This window comes from Bos indicus, chromosome 7, assembly GCF_029378745.1.
Source record: "Bos indicus isolate NIAB-ARS_2022 breed Sahiwal x Tharparkar chromosome 7, NIAB-ARS_B.indTharparkar_mat_pri_1.0, whole genome shotgun sequence".
Classification (NCBI taxonomy): domain Eukaryota; kingdom Metazoa; phylum Chordata; class Mammalia; order Artiodactyla; family Bovidae; genus Bos; species Bos indicus.
Genome location: NC_091766.1, coordinates 67,920,311 through 67,938,398, shown reverse-complemented (window position 1 = coordinate 67,938,398; position 18,088 = coordinate 67,920,311). Strand labels below are relative to the sequence as shown.

The window sequence follows — 18,088 nt, the reverse complement described above, 5'->3', positions numbered from 1 at the left end:
AATGGAATCCAGTTGTAGGACACCCAACTGGAGTCACAGAGAATTGCTTGATGTGTGGAAAACGCACACATCTGGTGTCAGAAGTGTGGTGGTAGTGTGAGCATAAATGAGAAACTCAGAAATATCTTCTTTACACAGAGGCTTTCTATATTCCTTGGGAAATTTGACAGATTGAGTTGACTATTTATGTAAAAATTTGTTTTATTTTTTATTATTTAATCCTATATATCAGGTTTATGCCCTATTGTTTGTATTTAACTTTTTATTTTTTGAACTTTATTTTTTTATTGAAGTATAGTTGATTAACAGTGTTGTGCCAGTCTCTGCTGTATAATGACTCGATTATACACATAAATACATTTCTTTTTTATTTTTATACATTCCATTTTTATCTTCTTTTCCATATCTTCACAGGATATTGAATATAGTTTCCTGTGCTGTACATTAGGATCCTCTTGTTTATCCATTCTAAATGTAATAGTTTGCATCTGCCAACCCCAAACTCCTACTCCATCCTCTTCCAACACGCCCACGCCCCTACCTTGGCAACCTCAAGCCTGTTACCTATGTCTGAGTCTGTTTCTATTTTGTAGATAAGTTTATTTGTGCCTTATTTCATATTCCACATATAAGTGATATCAAATGGTATTTGTCATTCTCTGATGTATTTCACTTAGTATAGTAATCTCTAGTTGCATCCAAGTTGCTGTAAATGGCATTATTCGTTGTTTTTTATGGCTGAGTAGTATTCTAGTGTATATATGTACTACATCTTTGTCCATTTATTTCTTGATGGACATTTAGGTAATTTCTATGTCTTGGTTATTGTGAATAGCGCTGTTATGAATATAGGGATGCATGTGGACAGATGTTTTCCATCTTTTGAAGCAGTCTACCACCCTGCTTCAACATATTGTCTGGCGATTGAATTTTAAGAATTCTGAAATCTATCATCATTTTTTTACACAGTTTTTGAAGAAAATACCTTCCTGTAGGGAAATATTTGCCAATTGCCCTTAGCCTGTGAATCCATATCTCCAGTGATAATTGTTTCTTTCCATCCCTGTGAACAACAAGGGCAGGTCTCATTGAAGAAAAAGGTATTAGTTCAAAGATCTGGGTATGGCCCCAGTTCTACCACTTACTCAACAGGTGCTTCCATTTAAGTCACTTTCCTTCTCTAGACTTAGTTTTTATCATTAATAGAATGAGAATTGCTGAGACTTAAAGGTGGCTAATGAGGTTTAAATGTGATGATATACCCAGCATAATATCTGACATTTAGTAGAAACTCAACAAATGTGAGTTTTTAAACTGGTCCCATGTCTATTCAAAGAGAGGACTGAATATGACGACCTTTAAGACATCTGCATTTCATTGGGCGATGGATTGATTTATCTTTCAATTTTGAGATAAAAAGGAAAAACTATTTAAAGAATAAAGTCAAAGTTTTTTCTCACCAATCAGAATTAACATTATTGCCTAGATGGTTGACATCCCAATATCATTTGTACCTGGAATGATTTGTCTAAAACAATCATGCCGACCTCAATTCCCTTGCCAATATTTTATTTAGGAATAAGTATATTTGGCTTGGGAATTGAGTGAGTAATGCAATATTAGCCTTGAAGACCGGAGAAGGCAATGGCACCCCACTCCAGTACTCTTGCCTAGAAAATCCCATGGACGGAGAAGCCTGGCAGGCTGCAGTCCATGGGGTCGCTAGGAGTCGGACACGACAGAGCAACTTCACTTTCACTTTTCACTTTCATGCATTGGAGGAGGAAATGGCAACCCACTCCAGAATTCTTGCCTGGAGAATCCCAGGGACGGGGGAGCCTGGTGGGCTGCCGTCTCTGGGGTCGCACAGAGTCGGACATGACTGAAGCGACTTAGCAGCAGCAGCAGCAGCAGCCTTGAAGACATAAGGGAAAATTTGTTTGTGGACTTTTATTTACTTTTAAAATTTAATTTTTTTTAGACACCATAAATATTTTGTATTGGGGTACAGCTGATTAACAATGTTGTGATAGTTTCAGATGAACAGTGAAGGGACTCAGCCATACAAATACATGTATCCATTCTCCCCCAAACCCCCCTCTCATCCAGGTTGTCACATAACATTGAGCAGAGTTCCATGTGCTATACGATAGATTTTATTTTTGGTTATCCAATTTAAATACAGCAGTATTTGAATACATGACCTTCCCAAAATCTTTAACTCTCCCTTCCCTTGTTTGGGGAGAAGGAAATGGCACCCCACTCCAGTGTTCTTGCCTGGAGAATCCCAGGAACTGGGGAGCCTGGTGGGCTGCCTTCTATGGGGTCGCACAGAGTCGGACACGACTGAAGTGACTTAGCAGCAGCAGCAGCAGAAAGGCTTTGTAGTTTATGGGAAAGAAACATAAGAAATTTACCCTTTCTGTCTGCATCACTACTGTTTTTGATGTGACGCCTGGGGTGCTGGCAGCCATACTGTGCCTATGAAGAGTGTCAGCCTGAGGGGAAAAGCTGCCACACTTAGGGTGGCAGAACAGAGGGATAGAACAAACTTGGTTTCTTGATCTTGCTGTCAAACCACAAAGTTAATCAAACCTGAAAACAACCCTACTTTTGAATTTCTACTGAAATTCAAATAAACCAAAGACTTTATTCAGATTCATCAATTTTTCCACTGGTGTCTTTTTTTCTATTCCCATGTCCAATCCATGATACCACATTGCATGTAGGCCCTTCTCCTTTCTCTCCTCTCCCTTCTCTCCACATTTTTAGAGAATGTCTCTCAGTTTGCATTTGCCTAATGGTTCCCTGTAACTGCATTTGAGTTAAACACTCTTGGCCAAGACACCCAATGAGTGATTCATGAGTGAGAGTATCCCATCTGGTAACACCTGATGTCCATCTGTGTTTCCTTTGTAGTGGTAACTTTGATCACTCGGTTAAGGTGCTATCTGATTTCTCCACTATACTATTCGATGTTTCCCCCTTATAGCTGATGATAAAGCCTGTGCAAATATCCTGCTCCTCATGGAAATTTCCTAAAGATTTAATATTCATGGATCTAATCTTGATTAACATGGTTGCAAACTCAATTTTCTAGCTGCAGCATGCCCTGCATTTTCACTGTTCAGCCCTTAGCATTGTAATATAATTATTCTACTTTATTTCCCTATCGATATTTTATAGAAATGAACTAATAAATTCTCATATTTTCTCTCAGTGGTTTATAATTTATTTCTGTCCTTAATTATTTTGGTGCCCAAAGCTGCCGTCTGTGCCCCTGTTACATGCTTTCATCACTTTTTCCATATTTCCTTACTTTCTGGCTTGTTCCAGAATATTTCAGGTTTATCTTGTCTCAAACTGGCACAAACCTTGGAATCAGAATCAACCATGGTTTCTTTCAGTGGAGAAGGATGTTACAGACCAAGCTCTAAGTGTTAGATATGCCTGTTACTAGTGGATAGTCTTTGCTTCTTTCAGTTATCAGAATGAACTTTAAGTTTTTTGTTTTGCTCTTCCAACTAGAATTTCTGATTTACTATAGAAAAAAATTGGCCTTGGAGTACAAAATGAAGCAGGGCAAAGGCTAACAGAGTTTTGCCAAAAGAGCGCACTGGTCATAGCAAACACCTTCTTCCAACAACACGAGAAGGCTCTACACATGGACATCACCAGATGGTCAACACCGAAATCAGATTGATTATATTCTTTGCAGCCAAAGATGGAGAAGATCTATACAGTCAGCAAAAACGAGACCAGGAGCTGACTGTGGCTCAGATCATGAACACCTTATTGCCAAATTCAGACTTAACTTGAAGAAAGTAGGGAAAACCACTAGACCATTCATATGTAACCTAAATCAAATCCCTTACAGATATACAGTATAAGTGACAAATAGATTCAAGAGATTAGATCTGATAGAATGCCTAAAGAACTATGGGCAGAGGTTTGTGACATTGTACATTACATGAGGTGGTGATCAAGACCATCCCCAAGAAAAAGAAATGCAAAAAAGCAAAATGGTTGTCTGAGGAGGAGAGAAGCAAAAGGCAAAGGAGAAAAGGAAAGATTTATCCATCTGAATGCAGAGTTCCAAAGAATAGCAAGGAGAGATAAGAAAGCTTCCTCAATGATCAATGCAAAGAAATAGAGTCAAACAATAGAATGGGAAAGACTAGAGATCTCTTCAAGAAAATTAGAGATACCAAGAGAACATTTCATGCAAAGATGAGCACAATAAACGACAGAAATGGTATGGACTTAACATAAGCAGAAAATATTAAGAAGAGGTGGCAAGAATACACAGAATTATACAAAAAAGGTCTTCATGACCCAGACAACCATGATGGTGTTATCACTCACCTAAAGCCAGAGATTCTGGAATGTGAAGTCAAGTGGGCCTTAGAAAGCATCACTACGAACAAAGCTAGTGGAGGTGATGGAATTCCAGTTGAGCTACTTCGAATCCTAAAAGATGATGCTGTGAAAGTGCTGCCCTCAATATGCCAGCAACTTTGGAAAACTCAGCAGTGGCCACAGGACTGGAAAAGGTCAGTTTTCATTCCAATCCCAAAGAAAGGCAATGCCAAAGAGTGTTCAAACTACCACACAATTGTACTCATCTCACAAGCTAGTAAAGTAATGTTCAAAATTCTCCAAGCCAGGCTTCAACAGTACATAAGCTATGAACTTCCAGATGTTCAAGATGGTTTTAGAAAAGGCAGAGGAACCAGAGATCAAATTGCCAACATCCGCTGGATCATCAAAAAAGCAAGAGTTCCAGAAAAACATCTATTTCTGCATTATTGACTATGTCAAAGTTTTGACTGTGTGGATCACAATAACCTGAAAAATTCTTCAAGAGATGGGAGTACTAGACCACTTGACTGCCTCTTAAGAAATCTGTATGCAGGTCAGGAAGCAACAGTTAGAATGGGACATGGAACAACAGGCTGGTTCCAAACAGGAAAAGGAGTACATCAACGCTATATATTGTCATCCTACTTATTTAAATTATATGCAGAGTACATCATGAGAAACGCTGGCCTGGATGAAGCACAAACTGGAATCAAGATTGCTGGGAGAAATATTAATAACCGCAGATATGCAGATACACCACCCTTATGGCAGAAAGTGAAGAGGAACTAAAGAGCCTCTTGATGAAAGTGAAAGAGGAGGGTGTAAAAGTTGGCTTAAAGCTCAACATTCAGAAAACTAAGATCATGGCATCCAGTCCCATCATTTCATGAAAAATAGATGGGGAAACAGTGGACGACTTTATTTTCTTGGGCTCAAAAATCTCTGCAGATGATTACTCCAGCCATGAAATTAAAAGACACCTACTCCTTGGAAGTAAAGTTATGAGTAACCTAGACAATATATTAAAAATCAGAGACATTACTTTGCCAACAAAGGTCCATCTAGTCAAGGCTATGGTTTTTCCAGTAGTCATGTATGGATGTGATAGTTGGACTATGAAGAAAGCTGAGCACAGAAGAATTGATGCTTTTGAACTATGATTTTGGAGAAGACTCTTGAGAGTCCCTTGGACTGCAAGGAGATCCAACCAGTCCATCCTAAAGGAGATCAGTCCTGGGTGTTCATTGGAAGAACTGACTGATGTTGAAGCTGAAACTCCAATACTTTTGGCACCTGATGCGAAGAGCTGACTCATTTTAAAAGACCCTGATGCTGGGAAAGATTTGAGGGCAGGAGAAGGGGACGGCAGAGGATGAGATGGTTGGATGGCATCACTGACTCAACGGATATGAGTTTGGGTAAATTCTGGGAGTTGGTGATGGACAGGGAGGCCTGGCCTGCTGCGGTCCATGGCGTCACAGAGTCAGACATGACTGAGCAACTGAACTGAACTGATACTAAATATAAAATAAAAACTTAAAGTTAAAATATCAATGAAATGGAAAATATAATAGAAAAAAGGGAAATTTGCTTTTTGGAAAAGATTAATGAAATTGATAAATATCTGGCAAGACTGATTACAAAGAAAAATTTTCCAGAATAAAGAATGTTTATCATCAGAGGTTTTAGAGGTTTTCAAAATAAAAACATTTTGCTTTCAGATAAAATGTAGAAGGTCTTACGGGACCACTGTACCCATATAACCTAAAAAGATAACTGAATCTCCCCCAGCATATTTAAGATATGGAAGACTTGCAGACGAAAGTAATCTAAGGAAATTAAATTAAAGACAAGTCTAAGGGATTTCTAGGTGAGCAGATACCAGTGGCCAAGTTCTATGCTGCAAAGTCTCCAAGGGGCCAGTGAAAAGCTGAACATCAAGTTTTGCTGAGATACTTGCAAACCTTGTGAGCTGGCATGAATAGACTGAAATCAGAAGCTCCAAATGCAGGGAATTTGTTCTTGCCTGCCAACCTTCCCCAAAAGAGCTTTGCCGAGTGTGTGTCAGGGGCATGGAAGCTGAACTAGAAAGCAGAGGGAGCATTCTGCATCCATCAGTGCTTAGATCGAAAGTCCTACTAGATGGAGTAACTTATAATAGACACAGGACAGAACAAGTTAGTTCTAAAGACATTTGAAAATGTGGAGAGAACCTAACCAAAGCTGTAAGTCAGCCACAATTCAGCTCGAAACTCAATCATATTGTTAAGGCGGACTCTTCTGTAACTTATTGACAAGGGAAAGGACATGCCTTCAGTTGTACAAAATAATATTTACTCCAGGGACTACAATTTTTTTCATTACACAATTGTGGGAATGCAATAAAAAGCTGTGAGAACAGTGTAGAAGCTATATGATTCCTAATTGAGAGGAAAAAAAACTGTTAGTGGGAGCAGACTGAGGAATGGCTCAGATATTGGAATTAGCAAAGACCTTAAAATAACTAAGGGCTTCCTTGGTGGCTCAGATGGTGAAGAATCTGCCTGCAATGCAGGAAACCCCAGGTTCGATCCCTGGGTCAGAAAAATTCCCTGGAGCAGGGAATAGTTACCCACTCTGGTATTCTTGCCTGGAGAATTCTATGGACAGTGAAGCCTGGCAGGCTGCAGTCCATGGGGTTGTAAAGAGTCAGACAGGACTGAGCAACTATCACTTTTCTTCACTTAAAATAGCTTAAAATATATTAAAGAGATTAGAAGAAAACACAGACAAAATGGACACAAAAAATAGAATTTTAAGAGAAAAGTAAAATTTCTACAATAGAACCAAGTGGAAACTTAAAACTGAAAAATTACCATATATTAAATTAAATGTATTTAATGTATTCAAAGCAGAATGGACATAGCTGAGGAAAAAAAATTCAGTTATTTCATCCAGGTCATAACTGTCAAACTGGTTTAAACCAAAAATAAAGGGAAAAAAATTAAGCACAGACAAAAATTCTGACATGCAGACAGAAAAAAGTAGGTAGGAAAACAAACATAAAATGATAAGTAATTTTCATCAGAAAACAAATATAAGACAAAAGACAACAGAGTTGACTTCTTTAAGTGCTGAAAGAAAAAAAAATTGGAATTAAAAAAAGATCAAAGTCTGTATAAAGACAGTTTTAGATAAATGAAAGCTGAGACAATATGTCCCCAGCTTTTTAGGCTAAAAAGGAACAATCCATGACATCAGCACAGATCAGCGACACAAATCTTCAGACTAGACTAGAAAGATCAACTATATGCAAAAATGTGAAATAATAGTTTTTAAAGTTAAAAGTAAATTACTGGATATTTTTTAAAAACCACTATAAGAACAATACATTGAGGAGTTCATAATACATGTAGAAATAACATGTATGACATCAATAACATAATTGGAGAGAAAAATAAATATAATTGTACCCCTACAAAGTTTTATATTGCTCATGGAGTAGCAAAACAATAATTCAATTATCTTGAAAAGTGAGGTAAAAATTGAGGATGTTTATGGTAATCCCTAGAGCAGTAGTTCTCTACCAGTGGTAATTTTTCTTCCAAAGGGACATGAGCTACTTTTGGCTATTTCGTTTTTGGTTGGGCGAGATGGGGATGTTTCTACTGCCATCTAGTGGGAAGAAGCCAGGGTTGCAGCTAAAAATGCTTCAGTGCATAGGACTCTCTCAATAAGGAAATGTCTGGTCTCAAACATCTAAGAGCCTTGAGGTTGAGAAAGCCAAGATATACAGTGGTCACTGAAATAACCATTAAAAAAGGTATGGGTGCAATGAGGGGGTTGGCTTCATCTGGAATAATAAAAAAACACATGATTAATCCAAAAGAAGTCAGAGTAGACAAAGATGGACAAATAAAAAGATAACAGGCCACTAGACATAAAAGTAAATATGTCAATGATTACATTAGAATTTCTTTTAAGGACAAATACTCCATCTATTGGCATAAAGTGGTTCATAATAAGACAGACTAGCAGATAGTCTGGCAGACAATCTTTGCAGACAGACTAGAAAAAAATAAAACTATCTTTTGTTTACAAGATACACTTTAAATATAAATGCACAGATAGGCTAAAAGCAAAAGAATTGGAAAAATACACACTCTAACCATAAAAGCTTGTGTGACTATGTAAATATCTGACAAAGTAGACTTTAAGACAAAGAGTATTAATAAAGTAACATTGCATAATAACAAAATGGTTAATCAATAAGATATCATTCTAAGTACATACATAAATAATATCATTTCAACATGCATGAAACAAAAACTAAAGCCAGATTTGATAGAACTGAGAAGATAAAGACAAACCGACACAGTCAGATGTGTTAACTTATCTCTCTCAGAAACTTAAAGAGCAGTAGTCAATAGAAAAAAGTGTTTAATCAGAATTTAGAGAAGATTTCAAACAACACTATTAACCAATTTGACCAAATAGACGTGCATTTAATATGACAAACAACAGCTTTGGAAAATAGTCTTCTCAAATGCTCAAGAAACATTCTTTAATATAGATCATATGTTGCTCTATAAAGCCGGTCTCAAAAGTTTAAAAATAATGAACCTGAAAGTGAAAGTTGCTCAGTTGTGTCCAACTCTTTGTGACCCCATGGACTAGTACATGAAATTCTCCAGGCCAGATACTGGAGTTGTTAGCCTTTCCCTTCTCCAGGGGATCTTCCAAACCCAGGTATCGAACCCAGGTGTCCCTCATTGCAGGCGGATTTGTTAGCAACTGAGCCATAAGGGAAGCCCTAAAACAACGAAAGAAGTTTCTTAAAGTTCCCTGCCCAGAAGTCAATGAGAAAGATAACTAGAAAATCTTCAAACATTGTTTGAAAATCAAACAAAGTATTTCTAAAAAACCCTTGAGTTAAAGAAGAAATAATGTTTAAAATCTGAAAATAATTTAAAGGGAAAAACAATACCAATTCAACATGTCAAAATTTATGGGATGAAACTAAAGCAGTTTGGATGAAATTTTATTGCTTTAAATACATATATTAGAAATGTGTTTAAAATAAATTATTTAAGCTTCCTTCTCATAAAATAATAAAATTGGGGCAGGCGGGCAGTGTGGAAAGAAAGAGCAGAAATCAATGAAACAGAAAAGAGACAATCAAAAAAGCAGGAAAAAAAATGAGTTCTTTGAAGACATCATTAAAACTGAACTTCCTTGTAAGACTCATTAAGAAAAAAATAAAATACAAACTATGACTGTCAGGAGTAAAAAAAATAACACCACTACATATATTGAAAGATAACAAGAGAATGTTATAAACAACATTATGCCAACAAATTTGTCCAGCTATATGAAATGAACAAAGTGCTTGAAAACACCTTACCAAAACTGACATCAGAAAATAAAGAAAAACGAAGTATTTCTGTATTAGTTATCATTCCACAAAGTAAATTCCTGACTTGATGGCTTTAGTAGTATTTCTACAAACACTCCCATATACATGAATAATACTAGTCTTGTGCCTCTGTGCTAAGTCGCTTCAGTCGTGTCCAACTTTTTTGTGATTCCATGGACCACAGCCCACCAGGCTGCTCTGTCCATAGGGGCTGACACAAAGTTATTCAGAGATGAGAGATCAAAAAACAATTTCCAACTCATTGTATGAGGCCCGCATTATCCAGATACCAATATCCAACAAAATTTTTTATAAGAAAAGAAATGAAAAGATATAAAATCCCTAAAAAAATACATCAGCAAATAGAATAGAGCAATACATGAAAATGGATTATATATACTGACCAAGGGAGTTTTAGCTCAGAAACACAAGGTTAGTTTAACCTTTAAGAATCTATTAAATAGAGATAGATTCCATATTCATAAATTGGGAGATAAATTATTAAGATATCAATTACCTTACCCCCAAAATTAATATATAAAGTCAATGCAATCAGTAACCAAAATCCCAAAAGGCTTTTTTTTTTTTTTTGCAGATATTGACAAATAGATACTAAATTTGTTTAAAATATAAAGATCTAGCCTAGCTATGGGTTTCCCTGGTGGCTCAGACAGTAAAGAATCCATCTGTAATTTCGGAGAGCTGGGTTTGATCCCTGGGTTGGGAAGATCCCCTGGAGGAGGGTATGCCCACCCACTCCAGTATTCTTGCCTGAAGAATCCCCATGGACAGAGGAGCCTGGTGGGCTACAGTCATGGGGTCACAAAGAGTCGGACATGACTGAGCGACTAAGCACAGCCTAGTTAAGAAAATCTTGAGAAAAATAAAAAGTTACACTACTAAATTTCAAGACATTCTATAATATTTTAGCTATTCTGGGGATATTTGGAACAAGAATAGACAAATAGATTAATGAAACAGTCTAGAGTAGAAGGTAGATCTGCACACATATGGTTGCTTTATTTTGCCAAAATTATAGAGAAAGGAAGGCCTATTCAATAAATGATGTTGGAACAACTGAGAAAAAAAAAAAAGAACTATACTAATCTACACATAAAAGTTAATTTAAAGTAGATTGTGAATTTAAAGTTGAAAACTATAAAATTCTAAAATAAAACTTTTATGCATGTCTTCATTTTACTGAGGCAGACAGAAGTTCTTAAACAAGACACAGAGAACACAAATTATTTTTAAAAAAGATATAATTGACAATCAAAACTAAAATCTTCAGCTCATTAAAAGACACCTTTAACAAAGTGGAAAGAAAAGCCACAGATCAGGGGAAAATATTATATATAGATATATATATATATATACACACACACACATAAATATGACAAGAGACTCATGTATAATGTGAAAACTCCTATAAATCAGTAAGAAAATGCTCAATGTTTAAAAAATGACACAAACTATATATAAAATAGATAAGCAACAAGGATATACTGTGCAGCAAAGGCAAATATAGCCATTATTTTGTAATAACTGTAAACAAACTATAATCTATAAAATACTGAATTACATTGTAAATCTAAACTAATATCTTATAAATCAGCCAGACAAATATTCTAGAAAAAAATGAGCTTTCCTCCCATCACATTTACTATTTCAAATGGCTTGAAAAGGTACTGTCCCAAGAAGATAGTCAAAAGGCCAATAAACACATGAAAAAATTCTGAACAGTATTCTCAACAGGGAAATTCAGATTAAGGGATACTATTGCATCCATTATTAATGCTAAAATTTAACACATTGACAAAACCAAGCACTGGAGCGTGTGTGGAGAAATTGTGAACATTATATATTACTGGTGGAATATACAGTGGCTCAACCATTCTTAACAACTGCCTATTAGTTTCTCATAATGTTAAATTTATACCTACCCTATGGCCCTCAATTCCATGGCTACATATATTGTAAAAAGAAATGTCATATATCTACAAAAATATTTGTACAAGAAGATTGATAGAAACTTTGTAATAACTTAAAATAAGAAGCTATCTGTCCACTAATAGAAAAATGGATTTAAAATTTGTACTATATTTATATAATGGAATATCGTATGGCAGTGAAAATAAGAATACACTACTGATGAATATAACACCAGATGAATCTCAAAAACAATATAGTCAGAAAAAGAAGTCAAACACAAATATATATACTGTTTATATGTTAATATATAAATATATTCTGTTTATATAAAATCCAAGAACAGATAAACTATGATTTTGCTTTGTATATCAGAATAGGGGTTACCTTGGGGGCAGGTGTGAGTATCAACTGGAAAGTTTTATGAGGGAACTTTCTGAAGTGTTAGATCTTTATGTGGTGATTTTTATACATGTATAATCATAGATTAAAAACTTAGTGAGCTATATACTTAAGACTTGCACATTTTACGTTATTTAAACTATACTCAATTTCAAAAGAGATAATAGGAAATCATGAACAACTTTATGCGAATGTATTTGAAAGTTTAGTTGAAATGGGAAATTTTTTCAAAAGTTACATTTTAAAAGTATAAATATTCATCTATCTAATAAAGCTATTTAATATGTAACATAATGTATATGACAAAACTCCAAACCTAGGTGGCCTTTGCCTATGGCTTTCTTCCAAGCATTTAAGGAAGAAATAACCATAATATTACACAAATTTCACCAAAATATGGAAAATGACTACTTTTAAATTGGTTTTATCAAATTAGCATATCTTGATGCCAAAACTTGACAAGGACATTACTAGAAAGCCAAACATTAGGGCAGTGTCCCTCATGTTTAAGATCTTAGGCACAGAAATTTAAAATTGAGCAAAATAAATACACCAATAAATATATAGAAGATATTACATCATGATTAAGTCAGATTTATTCTAGAAATAAAACTCAGCTTAACATTTGAAAGAGTCGCAAAGAGTAGGACACGACTGAGCGACTTCACTTTCCTTTACTTTCCTTTCACTTTAACATTTGAAAATCAATCATCGTGATTGCCACATTACCAGAAAAAATATCAACTCAATAGATAAGCAAGCACTTTTGATAAAATTCAATACCCATTCATAAATTTATTTTTGACTTCCCAACCTGGGGATTGGCAAAAGCACTGGGAATCCCCAGGGAATCTGATTTTGAAGGACAATGGGATTTGATAACAGGATTCCCACATGAATGTGGGAAACAGAGTCTTGGAGTGCACCAACAAAACCTTGTATGCACCAGGATACAGGGAAAAGGAGCAGTGAGCCCGCAGAAGACTGAACCAGGCCCGCCTGTGAGTGTCTGAGGGTCTCATGCAAACGCATGGGTCAGCAGTGGCCTGAAACAGGAACATGGGCACTGGCAGCAGCAGTCCTGGGAGACACATGTTGTAATGAGTCCTTTTAGAGGCTGCCTTTAGCCATACCATAGAGGCTATAGGCCTTCTCAGGCCAAACAAACAACAGAGAGGGAGCACAGCCTCACCCAACAACAGAAAACTGGACTAAAGATTTACTGAGCATGGCCGTTCCCACCAGAGCAAGACCTAGTTTTTCCCCACAGCCAGTCGCTGCTATCAGGAAACTTGCACAAGCCTCTTATCCTCATCCATCAGAGGGCAGACAGAAGAAGCAAGAACCAAAATCCCACAGCCTCCAGAACAAAAGCCGCAATCATAAAAAAACTAACCAAAATGATGGCATGGATCACAGCGTTGTGTAACTCAATAAAGCTATGAGCCATGCCATACAGGGTAACCCAAGACATGTGGGTCATGGTGGAAAACTCTGACAAAATGTGGTCCACTGCAGATGGGAATGGCAAACCACTTCAGTATTGTTGCCTCAAGAAAACCATGAAAAGGCAAAAAGATATGATACCAGAAGATGAGCCCCTCAGGTCAGTACGTGTCCAATATGCTACTGGGGAAGAGCAGAGAAATAGCTCCAGAAAGACTAAAGAGGCTAGGCCAAAGCAGAAATGAAACCCAGCTGTGGATGTGTCTGGTGGTGAATAAGGTCCAATGCTATAAAGAACAATATTGCATAGGAACTAGGAATGTCAGGTCCATGAATCAAGGTAAATTGCATGTGATTAAGCAGGAGATGGCAAGAGTGAACACTGACATTTTAGGAATCAGTGAATTAACATGGATGGAAATGGGCAAATTTAATTCAGATGACCATTATATCTATTACTGTGGACAAGAATTCTTTAGAAGAAATGGGATGGAGCCCTCATAGTCAACAAAAGAGTCCTAAATGCAGCATTTGGGTGCTATCTCAAAAACAACAGAATGATCTTGGTTCATTTCCAAGGCAAACCATTTAATATCACAGTAACCCAAGTCTATGCCCCAGCCACTAACGCCAAAGAAACTGAAGTTGAATGGTTCTACAAAGACCTACAAGATCTTTGGGAACTAACACCGATAAAAAGATGTTCTTTTCATCATAGGGAACTGGAATGCAAAAGTAGAAAATCAAGAGATATCTGGAGCAACAGACAAACTTGGCCTTGAAGTACATAATAAAGGAGGTTTTTTACTCCAAGAGAACAAAGAGTACAGAAGTACAAAAAAAACTTAAAAGACTTTTGCAAGAAAACACACTGGTCATAGCAAACCCCTCTTTCAATAACATAAGAGACATCTCTACACATGGGCATCACCAGATGGTCAATAACAAAATTAGATTGATTATATTCTTTGTAGCTGAAGATGGAGAAACTCTATACAGTGAGCATAAAGAAGACCTGGGGCTGACTGTGCCTCAGATCATCAGCTTCTTATTGCAAAATTCAGGCTTAAGTCAAAGTAGGGAAAACCACTAGACCATTCAAGTATGACCTAAATCAAATCCATTATGATTATACAGTGGAAGTGACAAATAGATTCAAGGTATTATATCTGGTAGATAGAGTGCCTGAAGAACTATGGACAGAGGTTTATAACACTGTATAGGAGGTGGTGACCAAAACCATCCCCAAGAAAAAGAAATGCAAGAAGGCAAAATGGTTGTCTGAGGAGGCCTGACAAATAGCTAAGAAAAGAAGAGAAGCAAAAGGCAAAGATGAAAGGGAAAGATATACCCAACTGAATGCAGAGTTTCAGTGACTAGAAAGGAGAGACAAGAAAGCTTTCTTAAGTGAACAATGCATAGAAATAGAGGAAAACAACAGAATGGGAAAGACTAGAGATCTCTCCAAGAAAATTGGAGATACCAAGGGAACATTTCATGCAAAGATGGGCACAATAAAGGACAGAAAAGGCAAGGATCTAACCAAAGCAAAAGAGATTAAGAAGAATTGGCAAAATATATAGGAGAACTCTACAAAAAAGGTCTTAATGACCTGGATAACCACGATGGTGTGATCACTCACCTAGAGCCAGACATCCTGGAGTGTAAAGTCAAGTGGGACTTAGGAAGCATTACTATGAACAAAGTGTGTGGAGGTGATGGAATTCTGTGTGCATGCACGCTAACTTGCTTCAGGGTGTCTGACACTTTGCAACACTATGGACCATGGCCCATGAGGCTGCTCTGTCCATGGCATTACCCAGGCAAGAATATTGGAGTGGGTTGCCATTCCCTCCTCCAGGGTTTCTTTCTGACCTTGGGATTGAATCCATGTCTCTTATGTCTCCTGAATTGGCAGATGGGTTTTCTCTTTTTTTTTTTTTTTAACCACTGGTGCCACCTGGGAAGCCTGATGGAATTCTTGCTGAGCTACTTAAAATTCTAAATGATGAATATGCCAGCAACTATGCCATACTCAATATACCAGCAAATTTGGAAAACTCAGCAGTAGCCACAGGACAGGAAAATATCAGTTTTCCTTCCAATCCCAAAGAAAGGTAATGACAAAGTGCCGAGGACCAGCCCCGGCTGATCCAGGGTATTCGAAGGGGAGACGGCGTCGGCGACTATTTATATGCTAATTAGAGATATAGAGAACAATAGAATGAGGATAGCTCAGTAGGAAAATTCAGTGGAGAAAAGAAGCTGAGTAGCTTGGTTTACGCGGGAGACCAATAAAACTTCAAGACAAGAAGTTTGCACCACTTACGTAGGCCGCAGGCGCCCTCTCGAATAGCGGAAGGTGCCTCACCCTAGATACCTTCTCGAGTGGGTCTTAGAAGCCCAGGCATAATTAGTAAGCGTGGTGGGTTCCGCGCTCCAGATGGAGACTCAGCTGGAAGTTAAAAGAAAGAATGACATGGGGAGACCAAGCATTGGTGAGCAAGGCCCGTAGCTTTATTTTTAACAGGGGCTTTTATACCCTAAGTTACACATAGAGGATAATAGGGGATGCAAAGTCAGCAGTCTTTGGTTCTTATCAAAAACCAAGGTTTCTTTCCTGCAAATGTATCGTATACAAATGGTTTAGGTGATTTACATCATCTTCTGGCCAGAAGGCCTACTAACATTTTATGACTCTTGACAAGGACTTATCAACAAAGACTTACTTTCTCTAAGAGTAATTATTTCAAGGTTTGGCACCATCTTCCAAAGATAAAATTGCATTCCTATAGGGCGGATGTGTAATGGGTTTACAACAAAGAAAGAATTTATTACCTTAAGGGTCTAAAGTTACTAACACCAAGGCCACTACTTATTTTTTCTACATACCCACTATTAATTAATACATATTCAAGGATACAATTCAGGGGATGTGAAAACTTGGCAACAAGCATTGACTCATCAATGAAATCCTTTACTAGTTTATTCTGACAGTTTTTAACTCTCTGAGAGGCTCTAAGCTATTTGAATATCTTAAGCTTCCCGTGCCTCTGGAGGCTAGGAGACTGTAAACAATCGTATGCATAGCTGCAGGAGTCCCGGTAAACTTGTCAGGCGAGTTAGAGAGCCATCTGAGGGGTTTGGATTTAAACACTCCTAATTGCCCAGGAACTTTATTAATTGGAGCTGTAAGTTAACTCTTTGACAGAGAGAGAGCGAGATGGTGGTAGGGGACAGCCCCCAGTAAAGTCAGAGGTGAGAGCACAAAGCAATAAAGTAGGCAGACTCTGGTTTTTTGGAGGAAAATGCTCGAGAATATCCAGGGGGACTCCTGAGGCTCGATCCCGCCTTTGCGTATGCCGAGCCTCCTTCCTCATGACCTTTGTCACGAGTGGAATGCCTCACCGGCTCCCCGCAACAAAGAATGTTCAAACTGCAGTACAACTGCACTCATTTAACATGCTAGCAAAATAATGCTCAAAATCCTTCAAGCTAGGCTTCAACAATAGGTGAACTGAAAACTTCCAGATATACAACCTGGATTTAGAAAACGCAAAGGAACCAGAGATTAAATTGCCAACATCCAGTGGAGCAGAGAAAAAGCAAGGGAATTCCTGAAAAACATCTACTTCTGCTTCATTGACTTTTTCTCATTTTATATTCTTGCTTCCTTTATCATAAATTGACCATTAAGTGTGGACTTATTTATGGGCTCCCTAGATTGTTCCATTGATCTATGTGTGTCTGTTTTTGTGCCATTACCATACTGTTTTGATTACTATAGCTTTGTAGGATAGTTTGAATTTAAAGAGCATCATACCTGCAACTTTGTTCTTTCTCAAGAGTGCTTTGGCTACTTGGGGCCTTTGTATTTCCATACAAATTTTAGAATTATTTTGTCTAATTCTGTGAAAAAAGTCTCATTCTTAATTTTTTAACACTTTTGCAAACTACAAACAGTAGGAAGCTTCCTTGATTTGGTATTATGTCTAATATCTTAATGATAAAATTCTGAAAAAGTCCTCTTGCTGTGTAGAAATGTACAAATATGTCAGCTATCACTGCTTCTATTTGACTTTGTAAAGGAGTCCTGACTAATCAAATAAGGCATATAAAAGAAGCAAACAACATGGAATGTAGAAGTGAGGAACTAAAACTATGTAAACATCCAAAAGAATCTATAAAGTAATAGAATTATTAAGTGAACTTAGAAAAACTGCTGAATACAAGGTCAATATACAAGTTTCTGTTGCATTTCTCATGCAAGCAAGACCCAAGAATGATAAAAAGGAAATATATTGTAATTATATTATAATTTATAACAACATAAAAAATAATCATATGTATGGGATAACTAGCAACAGATAAAGTCTTACAGAGAACTATAGATATTGCAAAGAGAAATTTTAAAAGATATAAATAAATAAAAGGAAATAATCCATGTTTGTGCATTAGAAGCTTCAATGTAGTAAAGACATCTCCTTCTCTCAAACTTATCTACAGATTCAATGGACTCCCTATCAAAATACCAGCAAGTTTCTTTTTTTTAAA

General features: G+C 36.9%; 1 long non-coding RNA gene across 1 annotated transcript in view; it reads left to right on the top strand.

The window, feature by feature from the left end:
• LOC139184210 (uncharacterized) overlaps positions 1 to 18,088 on the top strand; it is a 35,064-nt gene extending 16,976 nt beyond the window's left edge. Inside the window, exon 2 of the long non-coding RNA XR_011567775.1 lies at positions 1 to 18,088. This exon is cut by the window's left edge and continues 16,357 nt beyond it. This is a non-coding gene — a long non-coding RNA (uncharacterized lncRNA).